A 24,635-nucleotide genomic window follows, 5' to 3' on the forward strand; every position below is an offset into this window, starting at 1 on the left:
GGGGTGATGGGCATGGAGGAGGACACTTGTGGGGATGAGCACTGGGTGTTTTATGGACACCAACGTGACAATAAACTATCAAATAAATAAATAAATATTAAGCATTAAAAAATAAAAATAAAAAAATAACTGACCCTAAAAAATGGAGATCTATAAACTGTCAGAGTTTAGAATAATCCTTTTATGAAGTTTAGTGAACTACACAAACATGCAGACTAACAATTAAATGAAATTCAAAGAACAATTCATGAAAATATGAACATTTAATAAAGAAGAAGAAACAAGTAAAAGAATAGAAACCACAAAAGTCCTGATTTATATAATACAGTAAATGAACTGAAGAATTAGAGTTTCAAAAGCAAACTAGATAATGCAGAAGAAAGAATCAGCAAACTGGAGCATAAATCATTTGAAATTATCTAGTCAGAAGAGCTCAAAATCAAAGACAACGAATTTTGAAAGCAGCAAGAGAAAAACTACATCTAAGGAAAACCCCATAATTTAGTTGACAGATTTCTCACCAGAAACATTTCAGGCCAGAACAGAATGGGTTGACGTAGCCAAAATACTGAAAAAAACCCAAAACTGTCAACTAAATTCTATACTTGGTGAAACTGTTCTTCAGAAATGACAGCAGGATAAAGACTTCCTGAAAAAAAAATCAAGAGCTGAGAGAATTCATTACCGCTAGACATGCTTTATAAGAAATGCTAAAGGGAATTCTTCAAGTTAAAGTAAAAGGACAGGGGTAATTAACATCATAAAAACATTAAAAATGTATCATAAAACTCATTGGTAATGATAAATTGTTAAAATTAAATTTTGTAATATGGTGGTGTATAATTCACTTACAACTCTAGTTTAAAGTTAAGATAAATGTATTAACCATAACTAAAATAATCTGTTATTAATTGCACAATATAAAATATGTAAATCGTAACAAAGACCTGAAATGTGAAGTGGAGAAATATAAGTATAAAGCTTAGAAATTCTATTGAAGTTGTTTTTTAAAATAGGATGTTATAATTGTAAGATAATTTATGTAAGCTTCATAGCACAAGGGAAAATCCTAAGCAATTACACAAAAGAACATGAAGTCAACGCCTACTGATAGGCATCAAAACAAAGACAACAAGATAAGTAATAAGGAACCATGGATCTACAAAACATCCAGAAATCAATTAACTAACATAATGACAATAATAACTCCTTTTCTATCACTATTTACTTTAAATATCAATGTATTAAATTCTTAATCAAAAGATACAGCATGACTGAACGAATAAAATAAATAAAATAAAAAGATCCAACGATATAGTACATCCTATATACTATACAGGAAACTAACTTCGCCTTAAAGATACCCTTAGAGTAAAGAACTGCAAAGAGATATTTCAAACAAATGATAGCAACAACAAAAAGCAGAAGTAGCTATACTTCCATCAGAAAAAATGGAACTTAAGGTTAAAAATGGAAAAAATAGGCAACCATATATATGACAAAAAATTAATCATTTATGAATATATAAAAATTATAAATATCTATGTGTCCAACATCAGAGGTCCTAAATATATAGAGCAAAATGAACAAAGCTAAAAAGAGAGAAAAGCTATAACAACAGTATGAGTTGGAACTTTACTACACCACTCTCAACAGATAGCCCATCTGAATAGAGAAGCCGTAAGCAAAGAGTAGATTTCAACACTGTAGACCAAATGGAACTAATATATAAATACAGAACATTTTATCTGACAAATGGTAGAATACAGAGTCTTCTTAAATGCACATGGAACTTTTTAAGTAATAAACCATATGTCAGACTCCAAAACAGTTCTTAGCCAATACAAGACTGAAATATCAAGTAAAAGTCTCTGACTACAATGGATGACATTACAAATCAATAACAATAGGAAAACTGGAAAATTCATGAACCCATGGAAACCAAACAACACTCTCCTGAATAGCAAATGAATCAAGAACAAACTAAAGGGGAAACATTTGAGGCAAATGAAAATAGAAACACAATATACACAAACTCTTGGTATACAGCAAAAGCAGTTCTAAGACAGATGTTCATAGTAATAATCACCTACATTAAGAAACAAGAAATATCCCACGTAGCCTAACTCCACACATTAAGTAACTAGAAAAAGAAGAAATTGAGTCCAACATTAGCAAAATGAAGTAAATAATAAATATTAGAACATACTCAAATATAGAAGAGGAAAATAACAGAAAAGATTAACCATGCTAAGAGTTGGTTTACTGAAACACAAGGAAGAAAATTAACAAACCATTAGCTATGCTAATGAAGAGGAAAAAAAAAGAGGATCTAAATCAACAAATTATACATGAAAAAAGACATTAAAAATAATACCACAGAAATACAGAGGATCATAAGAAGTTACTATGAGCAACAACACAACAACAAACTGGACAACCAAAAAGAAATGGAAATGTTCTTGGAAATATACAAACCAGAAGATGAATCATGAAGAAATGATCCATGATTGAGACCTATTTAGACCTATTACACATAAGGAAATTGAATCTGTAATAAAAAGTCTCCAGATGAAGAAATACCCAACACCAGATGGCTTTACTGGTGAATTGTGCCAAACATTTAAAGATGTAACAGCAATTATTCTCAAACTCTTTATTTCTTTTAAGGTTATTTGTTTATTTAGAGTGGAAGGGGGAAGGAACAGAAGAAAGGAGAGAGAGAATCCCAAGCAGGCTCTGCACTGTCAGCACAGACATGCGGGGCTCAAACCCATGAACCAGGAGATCATGATCTGAGTCGAAATCAAAAGTCAGATGCTCAACTGACTGAGCCACCTAGACACTCCTATGAAACTCTAAAAAATAATTCCAAAAGGGGAGAGCCATCCCAAACTCATTTCATGAGACCAGCATTATCCTAATAACAAAGCCAGATGAGGACACTACTAGAAACTATAGGCTTCTATCTCTAAATAAATACAGATACAAACATTCTCAACAAAATATTTATTAATAAAGTGAATTCAACGTGATTCAGCAAATTCAGAATGGTTTGAAGGATCATTTACCATTATCAAGTGGAATTTAACCCTGGGACGCAAGAAGAGTTCAACATCCACAAATCAATCGATGTGATATACATCCCATTAATAAAAGAAAAAATAGCACAATCACCCCCAAAGACACAGAAAAAGTATTTGGAAAAATTCAAAATCTATTCATAATAAAAGCCACTTAAATTAAGCATAGAAGAAACACACTTCAACATAATGAAGGTAATTTATGACAAGCATACAATTGTCATCATACTCAGTGATAAAAGGTTGAAAGCTTTTCTTTCAATGTCAGGAATGAAAAAAAAAATGCCCACTCTCACTGCTCCTACTCAACACAGTACCTGAAGACCTAACACTATTATTAATCAGGCAAGAAAAAGAAAGAAAAGGCATCAGAGTTGATAGGATTTTATATATAGAAAGTCCAAAAGACTCAAGTTTAAAACTGTTAGAACTAATCATAGTTAGTAAAATTGCACGGTGCAAAATGAACATACAGAATCAGTACTGTTGCTGTACACTAACAATGTTTTGAAAAAGGAAGTAACTGATCTCTTTTATAATGGCATCAAAAACAGTAAAATACTTAGAATAACCTAGGCAAGAGGTAAAAGAGCTCTACTCTAAAAAGTCTAGGACCCTGATGAAAGAAATCAAGGACAACACAAATACATGGAAAGGTATTCCATAATCATGGATTAGAAGAATATTCTTTAAATGTCCATACTACCACTAGCCATCTAGAGAGTAGGTGGAATCCCTATCAAGATACCAAAGACATTTTTCAGAGAAACAGAAGAAACACGTCTAAAATGTATATGGAACCACAGAAGACACGGCATAGCAAAAGAAATCCTAAGAAAAAAGAATAAAGCTCAAGGCATCACATGTCTTCATTTCAAGCTGTAATATAAAGCTATCCTGGGGGCCTCGGTTGGTTGAGTGTCTGGCTTCAGATCAGGTCATGATCTCGTGGCTCATGAGTTCGAGCCCTGCACTGGGCTCTGTGCTGACAGTTCAGAGCCTGGAGCCTGCTTCAGAGTCTGTGACTCTGTCTCTCCTCTGCTCATGTGTGTGCTCACTTTCTCTCTCAAAAATAAACATTAAAAAATTATAATATATAGCTACAGTAATTAAATCAGTATGGTACTACCATAAAAACAGATAAATCAATCCAAACATACATAGTCAACTAATCTTTGACATGGGAGTCAAAAATAGTCAATGTAGAAAAGACAGTCTCTCCTAGAAATGGTACCGGAAAACTGGATATTCACATATAAAAGAATAAAACTTGATTCTCAGTTTGGGTTCAAGATGGCAATGTAGGAAGGCTCTGAACTCACCTCTTCCATAAAACACACCAAATAACACCTATTAATATGACTGCTCCTTGAAAAGGACTTATGGCTGGCTGAACAGCCACTGAACCAAAGAGAAAAGGGGAGGGGGAGAGAGAGAGAGAGAGAGAGAGACAGAGAGACAGAGAACAAGAGAGGGAGGGACAGACATGGTAACAAAAGGAACCCCTACCTTCAAAGCTGAGAATGGGGACAGGGAGGGATAGTACTGACGGAATTGGAACAGATCCTTCCGTCCTGGGGCACAGAAAAGTTGCCAAGGTTTAAAAGACTAACTAGCGAGAGGTTCTGGAAGATGGCAGAAGTAGGAGGACACTAACCTCACCTAATGCATGTTTACAACTATGTATCACTCACATGTGAGTATATAAACCAGAGAGCAATCTGAAGACCGACAGAACAAATTCCACAACTAAGTGCCAAGAAGAAGCCACATCAGAGAAGTTAGGACGGGCAGAAAGGATAGTAGGATGGTGCCTGCAGGAGGGAGGGAGCAGTGGGTGCAGAGAGGGGAAAGCACCAGGGAGCCCACAAAGAGAAAACAAATCCCCAGAACTTGTGGCCCTGAAAATGAGGGGAAGGATCCTGTGAGTTTTGTAAAACCAGTGGAACTTGGAGCCTGGAGGCTTCAGCCAGCTGACTCAGAACTGGGTGAGCCAGTAGGGCCAGTGATCGCTGGGGAGGGGCAACACAGAAGACATGGTTTGCACAACATCTGGGGCAAGGGGGGAGGGAAATCTGTCTATACTAATTCCAGAGCCTACTGGAGAACTTCTAGAACAAAAGAACAGGCAGGTGCCATTTCCTCCCCCAACACCCTCCACCCAGCACAAACTTAGAGCCACCTGCAGGAGGTGACTCTGAGCAGATACTGCTGGCAGTGTGCCCCACCCACAAGATCTCCTGAAGACTGACCTACTCAAACCTGTTGGCTTAGGCCCTGGGCTCTGCAAATTCTGTTAATGCCACACATGCCTCATCCAGCCCAACCCTTCCACACACACCATGCCCCTGGCAACCACCATGCCCTCAAGGACCCAGCCTAAGACTAGTGGCTCAGTGCAAAATTTCCTAATGCCAAGCATACCCTTTCCAGATAGCCTGTACACAGACAGTGTGCACTCCTGGCTGCCGTTCCTCTGGCTGCCACCGTGCTTCAGGGAATCCAGCCTAGGACTAGTGGCTCAGTGCCAATTTTGCTAACCCTGCCAACCCATCCCCAAGCCCTTCTGTAGTGTCTCCTCAGAACAGACCTGCCTAGGTTTCACTAACATCAGAGACAGCAAACATAGCCACAACAGGTAGAGAGTTAGTTCAGACCTCTAGAATGAATGGAAAAGCAACTCAGACATAATAGCATGAGGCAAGCATGACAAATAGGAGATTCCCATCAAGTGTCAAGTGCTGGTGAATAGGGAACATTGAACTGCAGGGCACGACAGGACCTCTTCTACATAAAGCCATTACTTTAAAGAGCAGAAGATGTAGCTGACGTTCCTAAAACACAGAAACAGAGAGGCAGACAACATGAAGAGACAGAGAAATAGGTCCAAAATGAAAGAATAGGCCCAAATCAGAGCCCAATCTATCACACATCCCAAGTGGAACAGAAACAAGAAACATGCCTGATTGAGAATTTAAAGTAATGATTATAAAAATACTCAATGGACTCCAGAAATGGGTGGAAGACAGCAGTGAGACCACTGAAAAGGAGATAAAAAGTAACAGCAGAGATGAAGAACTAAATAAAAGAAATTAAGAATATAATCGATAAACTAAAGAGTAGCCTACAGGAAGCACAGGAACATTTCAGTGACCTGAACCATAGAGGAATGAAAAGTTATCAAGCTGAACTGGTAAGAAATAAATAACGAACAATGAAAACAGACTTAGAGAACTCAGTGACACCATGAAACATAACAACATTTGCATTACAGGGATCCCAAAAAAGAAGAGCAAGGAAATGGGAGCAGAAAATGTATTGATGAAATAGTAGCTGAACATTTCCACAATCTGGCAAGGAAAACAAATCCAGATTCAAAAGGCACAGAGATCCCTCCAACAAATTCAACCCAAGGAGGTCTGGAACAAGACATATAAGAATTAAGATGGCCAAAAAAATGATAAAAAAGAAATTTAGGGGGGCACCTGGGTGGGCTCAGTCAGTTGAGATTCTGACTTAAGCTCAGGTCATGATCTCACAGCATGTGAGTTTGAACTCAGTGTCAGGCTCTGTGCTGACAACTCAGAGCCTGGAGCCGACTTCAGATTCTGTGTGTCCCCCTCTCTCTGCCCCTCCCCCATCTGCACTCTGTCTGTTTCTCAAAAATTAAAAAGAAGAATTTTAAAGGTTGTAAAAGAAAAGAGGACAGTTGCATACAAAAAGAACGCTATAAGGCTCTCAACTGAATTTCAGCAGAAACTGTGCAGGCCAGAAGGGATGGGAATGATATATTCAAAGTGCAATAAGGGTAACATTTGCAGCCAAGAGTACTCTGTGCATCGGGGCCATCATCTGGAATAGCCGGGGAGATAAAGAGTTTCCTGGACAAACAAAAGTTAAAAGAAATCATGACCATTAGACAAGTTCTATGAGAAATGTTAAGGAGGACCCGGAGTAGAAAACAAGACACATGACTTAAAAAAAAAAATAGGGCAAAAAGAAAAAAAAGAGTGGATCTGTAAAAGTCAGTCAAGAAAAGCACAAAATAAAATATCGTAAAATATGACTCCAGGGTGCCTGGTTAAGTGTCTAACTCTCGATTTCGACTCAGCTCATGATCTCACAGTTCATGAGTTTAAACCCCATGTTGGACTCTGTGCTGGTTTTCTCCCTTTCAAAAAATATGATACCAAATATCTGAGGTTTTCTCCCTCTCCCTCCACCTCTCTCTCTCTCAAAAAACAAAGACAAAAACAGATGATACCAAATATATGAAACTTAGAGGGGAGAAGAGTAAAAAAGTGAGTTCAAAATTAAGCAAACATCTGCTTAATATAGACTGCTATATGCAGAAGATGTTATATATAAATCAAATGGTAACCACAAATCAAAAATACAGTAAAAGATATGCAAAAAAATAAAGAGTAAGGAATTGAAGTGTATCACCAAAGAAAATGAACAAATCATGAAAGAGAGCAACAGAAGCTCAAAAACAGAGACTAAAAATCAACATGACAGATCAATGAAACTAGGGGGTAGGTCTTTGGAAAGATCAACAAAATCGATAAACTTCTACCTAACCTCATCAAAGAGACCGAGTGTGTGTTGGGAGGTGGTGGGGGCGGGGACCTCAAACAAAATTACAAATGAAAGAGGAGAAATAAGCAACACCAAAGAAAGTATTATGAAAATCTATATGCCAAAAAATTCGACCTAGAAGAAATGGGTAAGTTCCTAGAAACAGATATCCACCAAAACTGAAGCAGAAAGCAGAAAACTTGAACAGATTAATTACCAGCAAGGAGATTGAATCAGTAATCAAAAAACTCCCAACAAATTCTGGGACCAGAGGGCTTCACAGGCAAATTCTACCCAACATTTAAAGAGGAACATTTTTTTATTTTATTTTATTTTTTAACTTTTTTTAAATGTTTTATTTATTTTTGATACAGAGAGAGACAGAGCATGAGAGGGGGAGAGGCAGAGAGAGAAGGAGACACAGAATCTGAAGCAGGCTCCAGGCTCTGAGCTGTCAGCACAGAGCCTGACGCGGGGCTCGAACCCACCAACGTGAGATCTGACCTGAGCCGAAGCCGGAGGCTTAACCGACTGAGCCACCCAGGTGCCCCTAAAGGGGAACATTTTAATAACTGTTCCACTCAAACTATTCCAAAAAATAGAAGGAACACTTCTAAATTCATCCTATGACACCAATATCACTCTGGTACCAAAACCCAGATAAAACACAACACCAACAAAGAAAACTACAGACCTGTATCTGACAAACACAGATGCAAAAATTCTCAACGAAACCCTTGCAAACAGAATTCAACAATACACTACGAAGATCATCCACCATGATAAAGTGGAATTTATTTCCAGGATGCAAGGTTAGATCAATATTTAAAAATCAATGTGATATATCACATCAATAAGAGAAAGCATAAAAATCGTATGATCATTTCAACACACGCTGAAAAAGCATTTGGCAATGCAATAACCATTCATGATAAAAAAAAAAACCCCAATGAAGTGCGGTTAGAGGGACCATACCTCCACATAATACAGGCCATACATGAAGAACCCATAACAAACATCTTACCCAGTGGGGGAAAACTGAGAGCTTTCCCCATAAGGTTAAGAACCAGACAAACAACTCATTCTTACCACTTTTATTCAACACAGTACTGGAAGTCCTAGCCACAGCAATCAGACAACAAAAATAAACAAATTGGTAAGGAAAAAAAGTAAACCTTTCACTATTTGCAGATGGAATAATTCTATATGTAGAAAACCCTAAATACTCCACCAAAGAACTATTAGAAATGCTAAGTGAATTCAGTAATGTCACAGGCTACAAAATCAATAAGCAGAAATCTATACACTAATAATAAAGCTGTAGAAAGAGAAATTATAAAAACCACCTCATTTACAACTGCACCTAAAATAACAAGACACCTAGGAATTAACGTAACTGAAGAGGTGAAATATCTGTATTCTGATAACCATAAAATACTGAGGAGATAAAGAAGACACAAAGAAATGGAAATGCAGTCTATGCTCATAGATTGGAAGAACAAAGTTAAAATGTCTATATTACCCAAAGTCTATACAGCTAATGCAATCTCTATCAAAATACCACCAGCACGTTTCACAGAACTAGAACAAACAAGCCTAAACTTTGCATGTAACCACAAAAGACCCAGAATAGCAAAAGCACACCAGAAAAAGGAAAGAAAAGCTGGAGGCATCCCAATTCTGTACTTCACATTACATTACAAAGATGTAGTAATCAAACAGTATGGTATTGGCACAAAAAGAGACACATATCAATGGAATAGAATAATAATCCAGAAATGAACCCACAACTATATGGTCCATTAATCTTTGACAAAGCAGGAAAGAATATTCAATGTGAAAAAGATAGTCTCTTCAAAAAATGGTGTTGGGAAAACTGGTCAGCTACATGAAAAAAGATGGAACTGGACCACTTTCTTATATCATACACAAAAATAAACTCAAAATAGATTAAACACCTAAATGTGAGAATCAAAACCATGAGAATTAAAACCGTGAGAATCAAAACCGTAAACATCTTAGAAGAGAGAACAGGCAGTGATTTCTCTGACAATGGCCACAGCAGAATGTTTCTAGATATGTTTCCTAAAATGTAAGCAAAAATAAACTATTGGGAGTACATCAAAATAAAAGGTTTCTGCCCAGCACGGTATACAGTTAAAAAAAGAAAAAGACTGAATGGGAAAAAATATTTGCAAATGAAGGGATAGTATCCAAAATATATAAAGAACTTATAATACTCAACATCCCCAAATGAATAATCCAATTAAAAAATGAAAAGAAAGGAAAAGACATTTCTTTGAAGAAAAATATACAGATGGCCAACAGACACATGAAAAGAGGCTCAACATCACTCACCACCAGGGAAACTGAAATTAAAACTACAATGAGATATCACCTCACACCTGTCAGAATGGCTAAAATTAAAAACACAAGAAACAACAGGTGTTGGCAAGGATGTGGCGAAAAGGAACACTTTTACACTGTCCGTGGGAATGCAAACTGGTGGAATTTCCAGAATGCTGGAAAACAGCATAGAGTTTCCTCAAAAAGTTAAAAACAGCACTACCCTATGATACAGTGATCAAACTACTGGGTATTTACCGAAAAAAACAAAAAAACAAAAAAACAAAAAAAGCTAATACAAAGCAATACACGCACCCCTGTGTTTACTGCTGCATTATTTATACTAGACAAATTATGGAAGCATCCAAGTGTCCACTGATAGATGAATGGATAAAAAAGAAGTGATATACAATGGACTATTACTCAGCCATCAAAAAGAATGAGATCTTGCCATTTGCAATGCCATGGATGGAGCTAGAGTATAATCCTAAGTGAAATAAGTCAGTCAGAGAGTGACAAATACCCTATGACCTCACTCATACATGAAATGTAAGAAACACAACAAAGAAGCAAAGGGGAATAAAAAGAGAGACAAACCAAGAAACAGAGTTTTAAATATAAAGAAATGATCGTTACTAGAAAGGAAGTGGGTGGGGACATAGGCAAAACAGGTGATAGGACTTATGGAGTGCACTTGTCATGATGAGGACTGGTGATGTGTAGACTTGTGGAATCACTGTATTTTACACTTTAAACTAATATAATGCTATGTTAACTGTACTGTAATTAAATTAAATAAAAATAAATTTAAAAAATTAAAAAGAGCAACTAGCATATACTAGAGACCACCCCAGACCTCTGCCAAGCAATGTATGAGCTGTGGGAAAGCTCTCCAGATCAGAGGGACTGGAAAGTGTCAGGTTCCATTCCCACCCCACCTTAAAAACCTAGATGAGAGCAGGGTTCAGACACCATAATGGGTGGGTCCCATCATCTCTGTGAGCTTGACACCAGTCTACCCAGCAACCAGAGGCCTAGACCAGCCCTAGATATACTGCGTTACAGAGAAAGAACCCAAATTTAAAAGGGTCAGGGAATCTCGGGAAACCTCTATCCCCCTCAAATTAAAAGCCCAGACTTAAACAGGGTCTGGCCACTAGAAGAGGTGGGTCAGGTTATCACAGAAAGCTTTCAACCTCCGCAAACCCATGGTCCTCAAGCCACACCAATCCTGGGTATGCTGGGGCATGGAAAAAGAACTATGATTTAAAAGAGCTAAGGAACTGTGGGAACATTCTCTCCCTCTCTGCCGTAAAAGCCCAGACTAGGGCAGGGTCTGCTTCATGGTGAGCTGTGACCTCAGCAAACCCAGGCCCCCAAAAGCCCACACCAGCTGGCTTGTGTGTGGTGCTGGAGCATAAGAAAAAAAAAAAACAAAAACAACAAAAAAAACACGCGGTTTTCTGAGTTTTTTTTTTAATTATTATTACTATTATTTTACTTTAAAAAACTGTCTTTTTTTTTCTTTTAGGACTTTTTTTCTTTCTTGTTCTCTTTAAAATTTTTATCTCCTTTTCTTTTTAACATTTTCTTTCATTTTCTTCCTTTCCTTTTTATTGATTTTTTCTGTAAAAATCCATGTTTTAAAAAGAGAAACCAATAAATACAGCTAGAGCTCCAGCCAGCCAGCAAATCACCAAGTACATATAGTCTGCCTAAAGAACACCATACATAAGACCATTTCTTCAACTTTAGGAGAAAGAGTCACTTTGCCTAATCCATAGGAACAAATACAGAAAATTTAGCAAGAGGAGGAGACAGAATGTGCTCCAAAAGAAAGTACTAAATAAAACAAAGATAAGTAATATGCCTGATAAAGAATTTAAAATAATAATCATAAAGATACTCTGTGGGCTAAAGAATGGACGCACTCAGTGAGATCATCAGTAAGGGTATAAAATCTTAAAAACTAAGCAGGGGCATCTGCGTGGCTCTGTTAAGTGTCTGACTCTTGATATCGGCTCAGGTCATGATCTCATGATCACAAATTTGAGAACCAGTCGGCTCTGCACGCACAGCACAGATTCTTAGGATGCTTGGAATTCTCTCTCTCCTCTCTCTCTGCCCCTCCCCCACACTTGTTCTCCCTTTCTCAAAATAAATGAATATATACATAAATATTTTTTCGGAAGAGAACTAATCAGAGTTGAGGAATACAACAACAAAATACAAGACACACTAGAGGGAATCACGCGTAGATTAGAGGACAGAGAAGAATGCATCTGCAATGTGGAAGACAGGACAGTGAAAAGCACATAAGCTGAACAACAAAAACAAAAGAAAAATTTTAATGAGGACAGATTAAGAGATCTTTGGAACAAAATCAAGGAAACAAACATTCACATTATAGGGGTTCCAGAAGAAAAAGGAGAGAAACACATGTATAACTTCTTTGAAGATATAATAATGAAAACTTCTCTAATCTGGGGAAGGAAATAGACATCCAAGTCCAGGAAACACAGAGTTAAAAAAACAAGAACCCAAGGAGGTCCACACCATGGCACATAATAATCAAAATGCCAAATGTTAAACAGAAAAAAGAATGTTAACAGCAGCAAGAGAGAAATAAAAAGTTACTACAAGAGAAAACCCATAAGACTATCATCTGATTTTGTAGCAGACACTGCAGGGCAGAAGGGAATGGCATGATATATTCAAAATGCTGAAAGGAGAAACCTACAACTAAGAATACTCTATCCAACAAGGTTATCATTCAGATTTGAAGAGATAAAAAGTCTCCCAGACCACTCAACTAGCCTTACAAAAATGTGAGAGACTCTTTTAAGTGGAAAAGAAATTGCTATAATTAGAAATAGAAAAAATATTACTAAAAAGAACATCTTTTTTCTTTTTTAAAATATATTTGCTCTTAAGTTACCATCAAAATAATACGGACTACTATTTTCTTAGAGTGTTACATATGAACACCACAAACCCAAAATCTGTAATAGATGTACGCAAACAAAAAAGAGAAAGAAAGCCAGTCAAAACTCTATATTCATCAATCACAACGAAAGAGAGCACAAGTAGAAGAAATAAAGAACTACAAATAAGAAAAAAAAAAATTTAATGGCAATAACATATAGCTACTAATATTTACTTTAAATGTAAACGACAAATGCTCCAATCAAAAGACAGAATGGTGAAATGGATACAAGAGCACAGAGACCCCCAAAATAAACACACATTTACATGGTCAGTTAATCTATGACAAAGGAGACAAGAATATACAATGTGGAAAAGCCAGTCTTCTCAGTAATGATGCTGGGAAAACTGAACAAATACTTGTAAAAGAACCAGACTGGACTAATTTCTAACACCATACACAAAAATAAATTCAAAATTGATTAAACACCTAAGTGTGAGACCTGAAACCATGCAAATCATGGAATAGAACACAGATAATATTTTCTATGACGTCAACCATAATAATATTTTTCTAGATAGGTCTCCCTTAGGCAAGGGAAACAAAAGCAAAATAAACTATTGGGACTACTTTCGAAGAAATAGCTTTATGCATTGCCAAGGAAACCATCAACACCACTAAAAGACAATCTGCTGAATGGGAGAAGATATTCACAAATGATAGGATCAAAAATAAGGGATTAGTATTGGAAATCTACGAAGAATTTACACAAATCAATGTGAAACAAACAACCCAACAAAGTCCCAAATAATCTGATTACAAATGAGCAAAGGACCTCAACATTTTCCAAAGGAGACTTAGAGTTTGCAAATAAACACATGAAAAGATGCTCAAATGTCACTATTATCAGGGAAATACCAAACAAAACCAAAACAATCACACTTGTTGGAATGGATAAAATCTAGAAGATGAGATACAAGTGTCGGCAAGGATGTGGGGAAAAATAAAAAAGAAAGAAGAGACCTTTGTGGGGAAAAAATAAGAGCAGGAATGTTATCTTAATTCAGAATTTACAAACTTTCCCTCACCAACACAATCTTTCCAGAGTAAAGGTGGCAGCCTCAATCCTTTCTACACAGATGTTCAGATTCCTTCTCACAATATCAAATACTTCCAATTTGCTGGCAGTGAGAGACTTGCAAAATATTTACTTTCATGAAAATTTCAAGTTTTAAGAACGTTGTAAAAATCTCTGTATTGTAAAGCTGTAAGAAACACTGTATTGCCTGAAATCTGCAACTCCATCTTTGTTTCTGCAGACATCTTGAACATGTTAGTTGCTTAACACTACACACTTTCAGTTTAATGTTTTTTTGAGATCATGTCACAATTATGCTTAATTAATTTCCTAATTCTCTTCTTCATGATCTTAAGACTCGATAATCTAAACACCAGTGAATCTCAGCTCCAAACTTCAATCAAGTAGATAGATTTTGGAAATTTCAAAGTGTAGTTTCAACCCTTCATATCACTTCACCAAAATAAAACAACATTTAGCACTTCCTCCACCCTGCCTGTCTAGTTAAATCTTAAGCATGTCCACCCTGCATACGTTGACGTTTCTATATTCCTACCAGGCTTTCACCAACAAGGAAGAGCAAAAAAAACATTTCACTAGTCTAGTAACATTCAGAGATTATACCATTTCATTCTTTAAAAAAATTTTTTTTGTTTACCATTTATTTATTGAGACAGAGAGCATGAGTGGAGGAGAGGCAGAGAGAGAGACGTCGTCACAGATTCCGAAGCAGGCTCCAGGCTGTCAGCACAGAGCCCTACACCGGGCTCGAACTCGCAAACTGCAAGATTATGACCTGCGCCAAACCTGGATTCCTACCCGACCGAGCCGCCAGATACTCCGAATTCTAAAGGCATATTTAATAGATCCGTGATGATATATGCTCTCTGGTCTCCTGCATCATTGCGTCTAAACAGAGAGCCAAATGAACTCTAAATGATTCAGCCGTATTTGCTGAGAATAATGTATGGAGTAAACTACTTTGAGATTCAGAGGGAAACTACTGTCTGTGCACAAATAAGGAGTAGCCAGGAGTGACACTCAATACAGAAGATTATTCTTATTGATCCATTTCAGAAAAATAAAGCTTGTGTTCTCGGGTGTCAGAGGTGTACTGGCTCCATGTAATCATGGAGAGAAATGTGCTTACACACTTGTACTCAGAACAAATCTCCTGCCTTGGAAAATCTAAACTTACCAGATTGATCCTGATGACGGCAACGTTAATGGAGGGATCAGGGGGAAGAAGGAAGAGGAGAATGAACAATTTTTTTTAAAGACATTAAATTTTCAATAACCTGGCTGAGTTACAGAATTCATATGTGGAAAAAGAGCTCTTAGATGAGGAGAGATTCCCCCCGCCCCCCAGGTTTGTCTTTAATTCTCAGAACCAAGGTAAGCTCATTGAAAAGAAGCACAGGTATTTTTCCCTCTCTTATGAAGGTACCTTACAAAGGTCAAATTGCAGCAGGTCATTATTTAACCTCTTCCAAATATTCCAAGCTGTATGGAAAAATGTAACCTTGCTGGTAAGGCATCAAGAGATGCTCAGATACAGAAACTGAAGCAAGTTCTAATAAGGCCTAAATTCCTAACACTTCTTTTCCAGGCTGCCCATTTAACAACTGACTGCTATGGACCTTCACACATTCTTCTTTTGATCTTTAAAGTTACTTTAAGGTTAGTTCAGTATCTTTTTTCCTTCTCATTCATCTTTCAGATGTTATACATGCATGTAATTATTTATTGCATATTCAATATTTTATTTTGGTTTCCCTCCAATCCTTACTAACACAAACACACACATCCACATCTTTTCCTTTCACGCTGACTCTTATATATTTTCCCTTTATTATGCAGTCAGGATTTTTGAAATGATAGTAGCAAATGCATTCGATATTTACTGTCTTCTAATCCTTGCTTTTCATTTTTCCTGAGCATCCAGAAAGCTGCATTCCATCTGCCACATTGTTCAAACTGTTCTGACAAAGTTACTGACCTCTTTTGGCCATTTGGCTTACTCAGAAAGGTGGATGTTATGTTGATGTTTACACCTTCCAAAATGTTCCATCTCCCTTTGGGATCTGCATCATCTCATCTGGCTTTCCTTTGGAATTATTATTCAAACTTTATATACTTTTTTCTCTGCTCATACTGTCTCTTACCTAGATTCCTCACTTTGCTTTCAGATTTTCTCACATTCTTACCCTTTGAGAAAAGAAATGCATGCCATTGGCGCCTCTCTTTTTTGTAGTTTCAAGTTTTTATTTAAATTCCAGTAGTTAACATACAGTGTTTTGTTAGTTTCATGTGTGGGACTTAGTGATTCTTCACCTCCATACAATACCCAGCACTCATCACAACAGATGCCCTCCTTAATACCCAGGGACCATTAGCCCAATGCCCCACCCAACTTTTATGCTAAACAAAATAAGTCAGAGAAAGACAACTATCATATGATGTCATTTACATGTGAAAGCCAAAGACGAAAGAACAAAAGAAAAAGACAAGAGAATAAACTCCTAGATACAGAGAACTGATTGGTGACTGCCAGACGCAGGGTGTGTGGAAAATGGGTAAGGGAATCAAAAGGTACAGACTTCCTATTAGAAGTCCTGAGGAGATCATGTACAGTAGGGTGACAATAGTTAATAACACTGCATTGCACATTTGAAAGTTGTTAAAAGAGGAGATCTTACAGGTTCTCACCGCAAGAAAAAAACTGTTAACTATGCATGGTAATGGACGTTAACTAAACATGATGTGGTGAAAATTCCACAAACTATACACTGTACGCCTGAAACTAATAAAATGTTGTATGTTAATTATACCTCAGTAGGAGTAGTTAAAAAATGGAAGTCAAAATTCATCCCTCTGATTAGCTACTGCCTGGTAGCTTTGATTAATTTATTTACTTAAGCATTTATATTTAACATTATAATAAATATATACAACTGTCCAGAACTTACTTATGTGACAGATTGGACTTAATGCATAGGTTGAATCATGTCAAACAGCCTTAAAAAAAAAAAAAAACAAGTCAACCACTGGCACTTTCCTATGGCCCAAAGTATTGTTTCTTTCCGTTTTTAAGTAAAACCATCTTTTATATATTATTTACCCATTAAGCCAGGGGATCTGTTTTTGGATGATTTATGGACCCCAGAATGGTTTTTACACTTTAAATCCGAGTAAAACAATAAGAAAGAACATGAGGTAAAGACTACATGTGGCTCAAAACTCTAAACTATGTACGGCTGGCCACGTACAGAAAAGTTTGCACACTCTCGCACTAAACCATTACCGACTAGGGAGAGAGCTTTGTGTGATGAACACAACACAGTGCTGAAGACGCCCTAAGGGCTCCATAAATGCTTTTCAGACTTAACTAGGAGGTTGATGAATTTCCCAAGAGAAAACAAGATGAAAATGGTCATACATTTTTTTTCAATGAAACCTGTTTGAAAAAGAGGAGTTACAAATATTATTACTCTGAGCACACTTTGCAGCTCACGCAAACATCTATAACCAAAACGATAACAGTCAAATGATACTAAAGCAAGGGTTTTCTTATTCTGCCAGCAACAAGGCCACTGGGTCAGAGTTATCTGTCAGTAATCCAAATAAATCCTGAGAGCAATGAGAGGTAGTGGTGGGACATAGTGCTGCTATTAGCTTTAAAATTTGTTGACATCAGAAGTCCTTTAAAAAAAAAAATCTCTTCCTGAATTGCATCATTATAAAGTGCTTAAAAACGTGGTCCAAGAGCCCAGGCACTTCATCACTGGCCACATTCCCACTGAAGAAATGATCTAGAGATGACTGCTCTTAAAAAAAAAAAAAAAAAATGCAAAATTGTACTTGGCAGCCATAATGCAGGGAAGAAAAATTCTGCTTGAAACAACAGCCTTTTCCTCTATTTTGTACACTCACATTTTTGTCTTGCTTTTCACTATTACGTTTTGGTATATCCTGACAGCTTAGAGGAAAGAGGTATTTTTCAGAATCTTTTTGAAAATGGGGTCTTCTGAAATAGTTTGGTAAGTTAAATTCATCCCTTCACAGTTAACCTCAAAAGGTACTGTTGTTGGTATTTTCACCAAGACATTTAAGAAGTGCTTTGGAAATGTAGAATTATCGAAACACTCATTTCCTGTTTTAGGTCTGTGTCATATCACAGCTGTGCTCAATTACGGCTTTTTGAAAAGCAGCAGACAGAAAACAATGTCTTTTTCCCCTCTTTCTTTGTAGTTCTTCAAAATAAATAATTAAACAAACAGACAAACCCAACACTTTCAATTGGAACCCCTCGTCCAATGCTTGTAGAATTACAGACATATTAAAGTATCATTTCTAAGCAACAGAAAAAAAAGCATATTTCTAACTAAACAGCATAGTGTAGGGAAGTTCTTTATTTCCAAGTATGTCCCGGAGTTGCTAGTTTCTTAATGAACCTCCTAACTGCCAAACTAAGTCATTTAAAACTCACCATGAAAAGCTTTTTCACACTGCAAATACAACAGTGTTTCCGAGACTAGGTGTACAAGGTAGAATCTTCCTCATAAGAGTAAACAGTATGAGAAATTCGGAGTAGCTTCATCTCTCGGTCCAAGCTTAGGAGCTTATCCAAAACACTGAACAATCTAGATCTCTTAGCTATTGCTTGGCCTTTATTCCTGATGCACAAAACTCAGACAGACAATCACTGGGCCACAGAACAAGAGCCAAACCCTTTAGCACAACATCTAAAACTTTTCATAGTTGGGTTCATTATGTTTCAAGCCCAATGAGTGCAGTTTAGGCCTGATCTCCTTGACTTCTGAACAGAATTTGGTAAGATTAACCACTCCTTATGACTTAGAATATATTTTCTTTGCAGTATAACACAGACAGCATTTCCCTCTATCCCTTTCTTTTTAAAATCTCTTTTGTATATATTTCTTCTTCTTTAAATCTCTGACATATTATTGATAATGGAGAAAGATGGGTTCTCGCTGAGGCTGCTCCTATTATGACTCCATACTTTCCTTGGGTCATGAATTAATCTTCCTATGTCTTCAGTTACCTCAGTGGGTAAGACCGCTGATGCGGAGACCGAGTTGTTTGGATTCAATCCTGGCTCTGTCATTTACTAACCTCTCCTTGCCTTTGTGTCTTATCTATAAAATGGGAACAACATTAATTAGTATCTACATTAAAGGGTTATTGTGAGAATTACAGACTTAGTATGAGTAAAGCATTTAAAATAGTAACTAGGACATAATATGTTCTAAATGAGCACTTGGTGTCCTTCTCATTATTGTATTTATGTTGGTGACTCACTAATCTTATTCTGTCAGCTCAGAACTCCCTACTGATTCCTAAAACTACCACATCCAACTGACATTTCCTCTCAGAGGTCACACAAACTCAGAAGACTTAACACTTCTGAAACTGAATCCTTGTTCTCATCTCCCAGTCCCAGTTTGCTCCTTTCTCTGAGTCCGATAGCTCAGGTTAACTACCACCAACGCAGGTGCTTAAGACGAGGAACCGCACATCCAACCTGCCAACGTTTTATTTCTCTTCATGCCAAAACCATCACCAAATCTTGTTAATTCTAGGTCCTCTTAGGACTCCAATTCTTTTACTTCTTTTGAATACTACTTGTCACAACGTTGTACTGAATCACCTCAACTCATTATAGTCCTTCCTTTTTAACGATGTGCCCAGTGACTCTGCTTAAGATCTGATTCCCATTCTATAATTGACACGCCAGCAACAGTAAATATTCTAACTCATGTCAATGTCCTTTTATGTCCACTGGCTTCTCACTGACTTCAGAATGCAGTTAAGTGTCCACATCATGACTAGCCATACCCTTCCGACTATGCCTTGCTGACGTTGCCAGCCTGATTCTACAGAACTATCCCCTCACTCTACACAATACTCAGCTTAGGCTGAAATCTATCCAGTTCCCTATCCTATCTTTGGCTTTTGGACTTTTTAAAAATGATTTCTCCTCTGCCTGAAACACTGTATTGTACACCAGTTTGCCTCAGTTGATATGTAACATTTCCCGGAAACTTTCCAACACACCAGGTCCCAATTAGGCATTCTCTATCTAGGTATCTCATAGCACATTATATAATTTGGTAGTTTTTCTTTCCGAAATGTTATTACTGTGAAGGCAGGAACTGAATCATCTCTCTATTCATAGCAGTTAACATACTGCCTGACATAAAGTAAGCATTCAAAAAATCTGTGATGAATTAAAGGAATAAATACGTGAATACATATATTGTTTATCATGCACCTTGTTTCATCCACGTCAAAACTTGGTTCTGTCCACACCTATATTAAGACCTCTTGTGATTTTTTTACTAGTATATATAAATGTAGGTAAATTTTAAACTTCTAAGACAAGTAACATCTGTAATATACTGTATGTGACACAAATGTAGAGTGTTATTCATTAATACAACATATTTATTTGGAAACTTTATTTGGGATAATGGCAAGGATCCCAAATTCTCTACATCTTGGTTCCTTGGGTATTCATCCAAAATCTTCCTTGATTGTGGAAAACCACAGCATCTTTGACATTAATCTGAGCGTCTTAGGAGATTTTCGGTTGTTCCTGATTTCTGGTTTCTGTCCCGATTAGCCTGGGAAATCTAGATTTTGTCTAATATCAACAAAATAAGGATCTTATATTAAAAGGAAAATGAATCAAAATACATGTAATAGAACATGTGGGAAAGACAGTACTTAGATGTCCAAGGCTGTCAGCACAGAGTCAGACATGAGGCTTGAACCCACAAACCTCGAGATCATGACCTGAGCCAAAGTCAGACACTTAGCTGACAGAGCCACCCAGGTGCCCCTCCACATGTGTTTTTTAATTCATCTCTTATTCTCAGGTTTCTGATCCATTATATATTCTATACTACAACCAAACCAGAAGACTGCTCATAATGGTACATCTCTCAGTGTTTTTGGTTACTGTTTAAAACCAATACATTTTAATGCTAATGTTATCTAAGAATAGAGAACACATATTGGTCATATCATTTCTCAGCATAAACTGCCCTGGAAAAGTTCTCTATTGTCTATAATCCTTTACTAGACAGGCATTTATTCTCTGGCCTCAACTTACCTTTTTAGCCTCTTTTTCATTCAAAACTTCACTCCCCCACTCCTTCTTCCCTATTTTACCTCAGATATCTAAACTCTCATACGCCTTTCTGCATTAAGGCAAGCACCCCCTGAACATGTTTCACACTGTTCATCAACTCCTTACTGAAAAGAATTGCCTCCTGGGCAGCTCTTCAAGAAAATAACCCAACAGACCTTAAAGAACAGCTTTAATTCAATGAGTTTTCATAAAAAGTACCTAATCTCTGTGAGCCTAAAAAAGCTCTCATCTCTCGGCATTCTAAGACCATCTCCATCTCTTAAGAACAGATTCATTATTAAACAACTCATGTTACTAATGAATAAACATTGAATGCAAAATCTATCTTTTCCCCTTTGAAGGAACTTTCCAATTCATTTATCCAATTTACATTTTATCTCTGTAGGTAGAATCAATCCTTGGAGAGCCAATTTATAATCAGAAGGTAGTTTAGGCATTATGAGATTAGAACATGGTGTTAAGACATTGATGGCTCTCGTGTCCCTAGATCGACTCAGTCAGATTCATCCTTCTCCACAATGAGAAGTCACAGGTGAAACTGTTGTGTTCAAACCCCTCCTTGGGCAGACTTTTCAGGGACTCTGCCAACATCCTCTGAATCTCACATCCCTCACTTCCACAGGTGACTAATACATTCTCTCTTCAGCTATGTTTTTTACCTTTATTTACATTTTATTTTAGTGTCACTGACCCAGTGACAATCTCATTAAGATGACCTTATAGACCAAAGCATGGATATATATTATTGTATATAATCTATAATGTGCTTAACTATGCATCTATACTATGCAAATATATATTAAATAATATAATAATATGCATATTTTTAAGATCAAAGAGGACCCTTGTGTTTCCCTGTGCTTCAGTCTCTCTAGGAAAATTACTTTGCTCCATACATTGACTTCATCGCGTTAGTATATATTTATCAAACTCCACTACAGTTATTTCTCTACAATATGACCTTATTTTTAGCAAAAATATATTTTTATAAAGGATACTCATCTATTAGAATACATTAGTCAATCAGTGATGAGACTTCCTCAGTAAGTTGCTAAATAATCTAAAATTTCCATCATTATACTTCTTGTTGATTAAATTCAGACAGATTAAAATATTACTTTAAATAGAGGGGAAAATCATATTTATTACAAATCTACTATGTATAAGATTTTTATATCAATTTTTCCATTAGTATTCAAAAGTAGCAATAGGTAAGAATATAATAAGGCAGAAAAAGAATATGCATCCCCTAGGAAGCTGAAGATCAGAAAGAATAAATAGTCCATGTTGTGTAGCTGGTAAATATTATAACAGATTTTTAAAACCAGGTTTTTGGGGCATCTAGGTGGCTCAGTTGGTTATGGCTCCAACCTCAGCTCAGATCATGACCTCACGGTTTGTGAGTTTGAGCCCCACATCGGGCTCTCTGCTGTCAGTTGGAGCCCACTTTGGATCCTCTGTTTCCCTCTGTCTCTCTCTCTCTCTCATCAGTGTTATCTCTGTCTCACTCTCAAAAAGTAAATAATAACACATTAAAAAAAAAATAAAAACCAAGTTTTTGTACAAAGTTTCGCTATTTTGGGGTCTCAAGAGAAATGGAGGGAAGAAAGTTTTATTAAGGAGCATGATGCAAAAATGTGACTGGGTTTGTGTTTTCTGTTAAATAAAGGTTTTGGAGTTTGCAAAAGAGAACAAAGACGCTGAAAGACAGCTTTCGTGGAGCTACTTCATGGAGCAAAATGAAAAACAAACTTGTCCATAACTGATGTGATTGATTGAGATCGAACAGAAAATAGAGGGGCTGTCAGCCAGTCAGCCTCTCATTTCATCAAGAGCTTTATGAGGAAAGAGGGCAGTGAGGGAAGTTTTAAGAGATACATTTTTTTAAAACTTTTTCCTTCTCATAAAAATGTTGTAACTTTCTACTAATGTTCCTCTAAGAAACTTCCTATAGTTTTTATTTCCAGGGATGATACTTTACCCATCATTAAAAAAAAAAAAAGTAAGGTGAACAACAAGTCCCACAAAGCACCTAAAAAATAACTCCTTCAACTTGATAAAGAACATCAATAAAAAAAAAATCCTAGTACTAACATTATACTTAAGGCTGAAAGCTAGGTCATTTTCCCTTAAAATTGGGATCAAGGTAGTGGGAACACCGCTACTATTCAGCATCAAGCTAAAAGGTCTAGCTACCATAATAAGATAAGAAAATAGACAGTACACAGAGAGGGAAGAAAGAAGTAAAACTGTCTTTGTTGACAGGTGACAGACTGTCCATATAAAAAGCCCAACTAATCAACAAATGTATTCCCGGAATTAATAAGCAATTGTAGCAAGATTATAGGACACCAGATTAATATTAAAAAAGCCAACTACTTTTCTATGTGCCAGCAACCCACAGTTGTAATGTGACATTAAAAACACAGTACCACTTACAATAACACCAGAAATAAAATAAGTGTGAATCTGACAAAACATGCACCAGATCATCACACAGAAAACTGCAAAACTCTGATGAAAGAAATCAAAGATGATCTAAATAGAGAGATACTCTATGTACACTAATTTGAAGGTTTAACATTTTTAAGATGTCAGTTTTTCCCAACCTGATCTGTAAATTTAATGCAATCCCATTCAGAATCCCAGCAAGTTTTATTGTTTTGGTAGACGTCAACAAACTGGTTCTAAAGTATATATGGAAAGTAAAAAGACTTCAAATAACATGATACTGAAGAAAAATAAAGTTGGAGGACTGACACTAATTGGCTTCAAGAATCTTACTATAAAGTTAGAGTAATCAAGACAATGGACTATTGGTAAATATATAGACACACAGATCAATGGAGCAGAATAGACAGCCCAGAAATAAACTCACACAAATATATTTAACTCGTCTTTTGAAAAGGAGCAAAGGCAATTCAGTGGAGAAAGTAATGTCTTTTTCAATAGATGGTGCTGGAATAATTGCATCTCCATATTAAAAAATATGAATGAAGACACAGTCCAGGGGCTTCTGGGTGGCTCAATCTACTGAGCCTCCAAATTTAGCTCAGGTCATGATCTCATGGTTCGGAAGTTCGAGTCCCATTTTGGGCTCTGTGCTGACAGCTCAGAGCCTGGAGCCTGCTTCATATTCTGTGTCCTCCCCTCTCTCCCTCTCCCTCCCTCTCTCTCTCTCTCTCTCTCTCTGCTTCTCCTCCATTCACACTCTATCTCCCTCTCTCTCAAAAATAAATAAGCATAAAAAAGATACAGACCTTAACGTCTTTCACAAAAATTAACTCAAAATGAAATACAGACATAACTAGAAGACCAAAAAGTATTACATTCTAGGTAAACACTTCAGAGAAAATCTCAATGATCTTGTGTTTGGCAATTAGTTTTTAGATACAACAGCTATAGCCAAATACATAGCAGAAAAATCGTTAGGTTGGACTTCATTAA

The 24,635-nt window shown here is 36.7% G+C and overlaps 1 long non-coding RNA gene across 1 annotated transcript in view; it reads left to right on the top strand.

The window, feature by feature from the left end:
- LOC115292943 overlaps positions 1–23,035 on the top strand; it is a 28,164-nt gene extending 5,129 nt beyond the window's left edge. Inside the window, exons 2-3 of the long non-coding RNA XR_003909251.1 lie at positions 15,621–15,691; positions 22,858–23,035. This is a non-coding gene — a long non-coding RNA (uncharacterized LOC115292943). The remainder of the gene's footprint in view (positions 1–15,620; positions 15,692–22,857) is intronic.
- The last annotated feature ends 1,600 nt before the right edge of the window (positions 23,036–24,635 follow it).

Source organism: Suricata suricatta, chromosome 5 (assembly GCF_006229205.1).
Source record: "Suricata suricatta isolate VVHF042 chromosome 5, meerkat_22Aug2017_6uvM2_HiC, whole genome shotgun sequence".
Lineage (NCBI taxonomy): Eukaryota > Metazoa > Chordata > Mammalia > Carnivora > Herpestidae > Suricata > Suricata suricatta.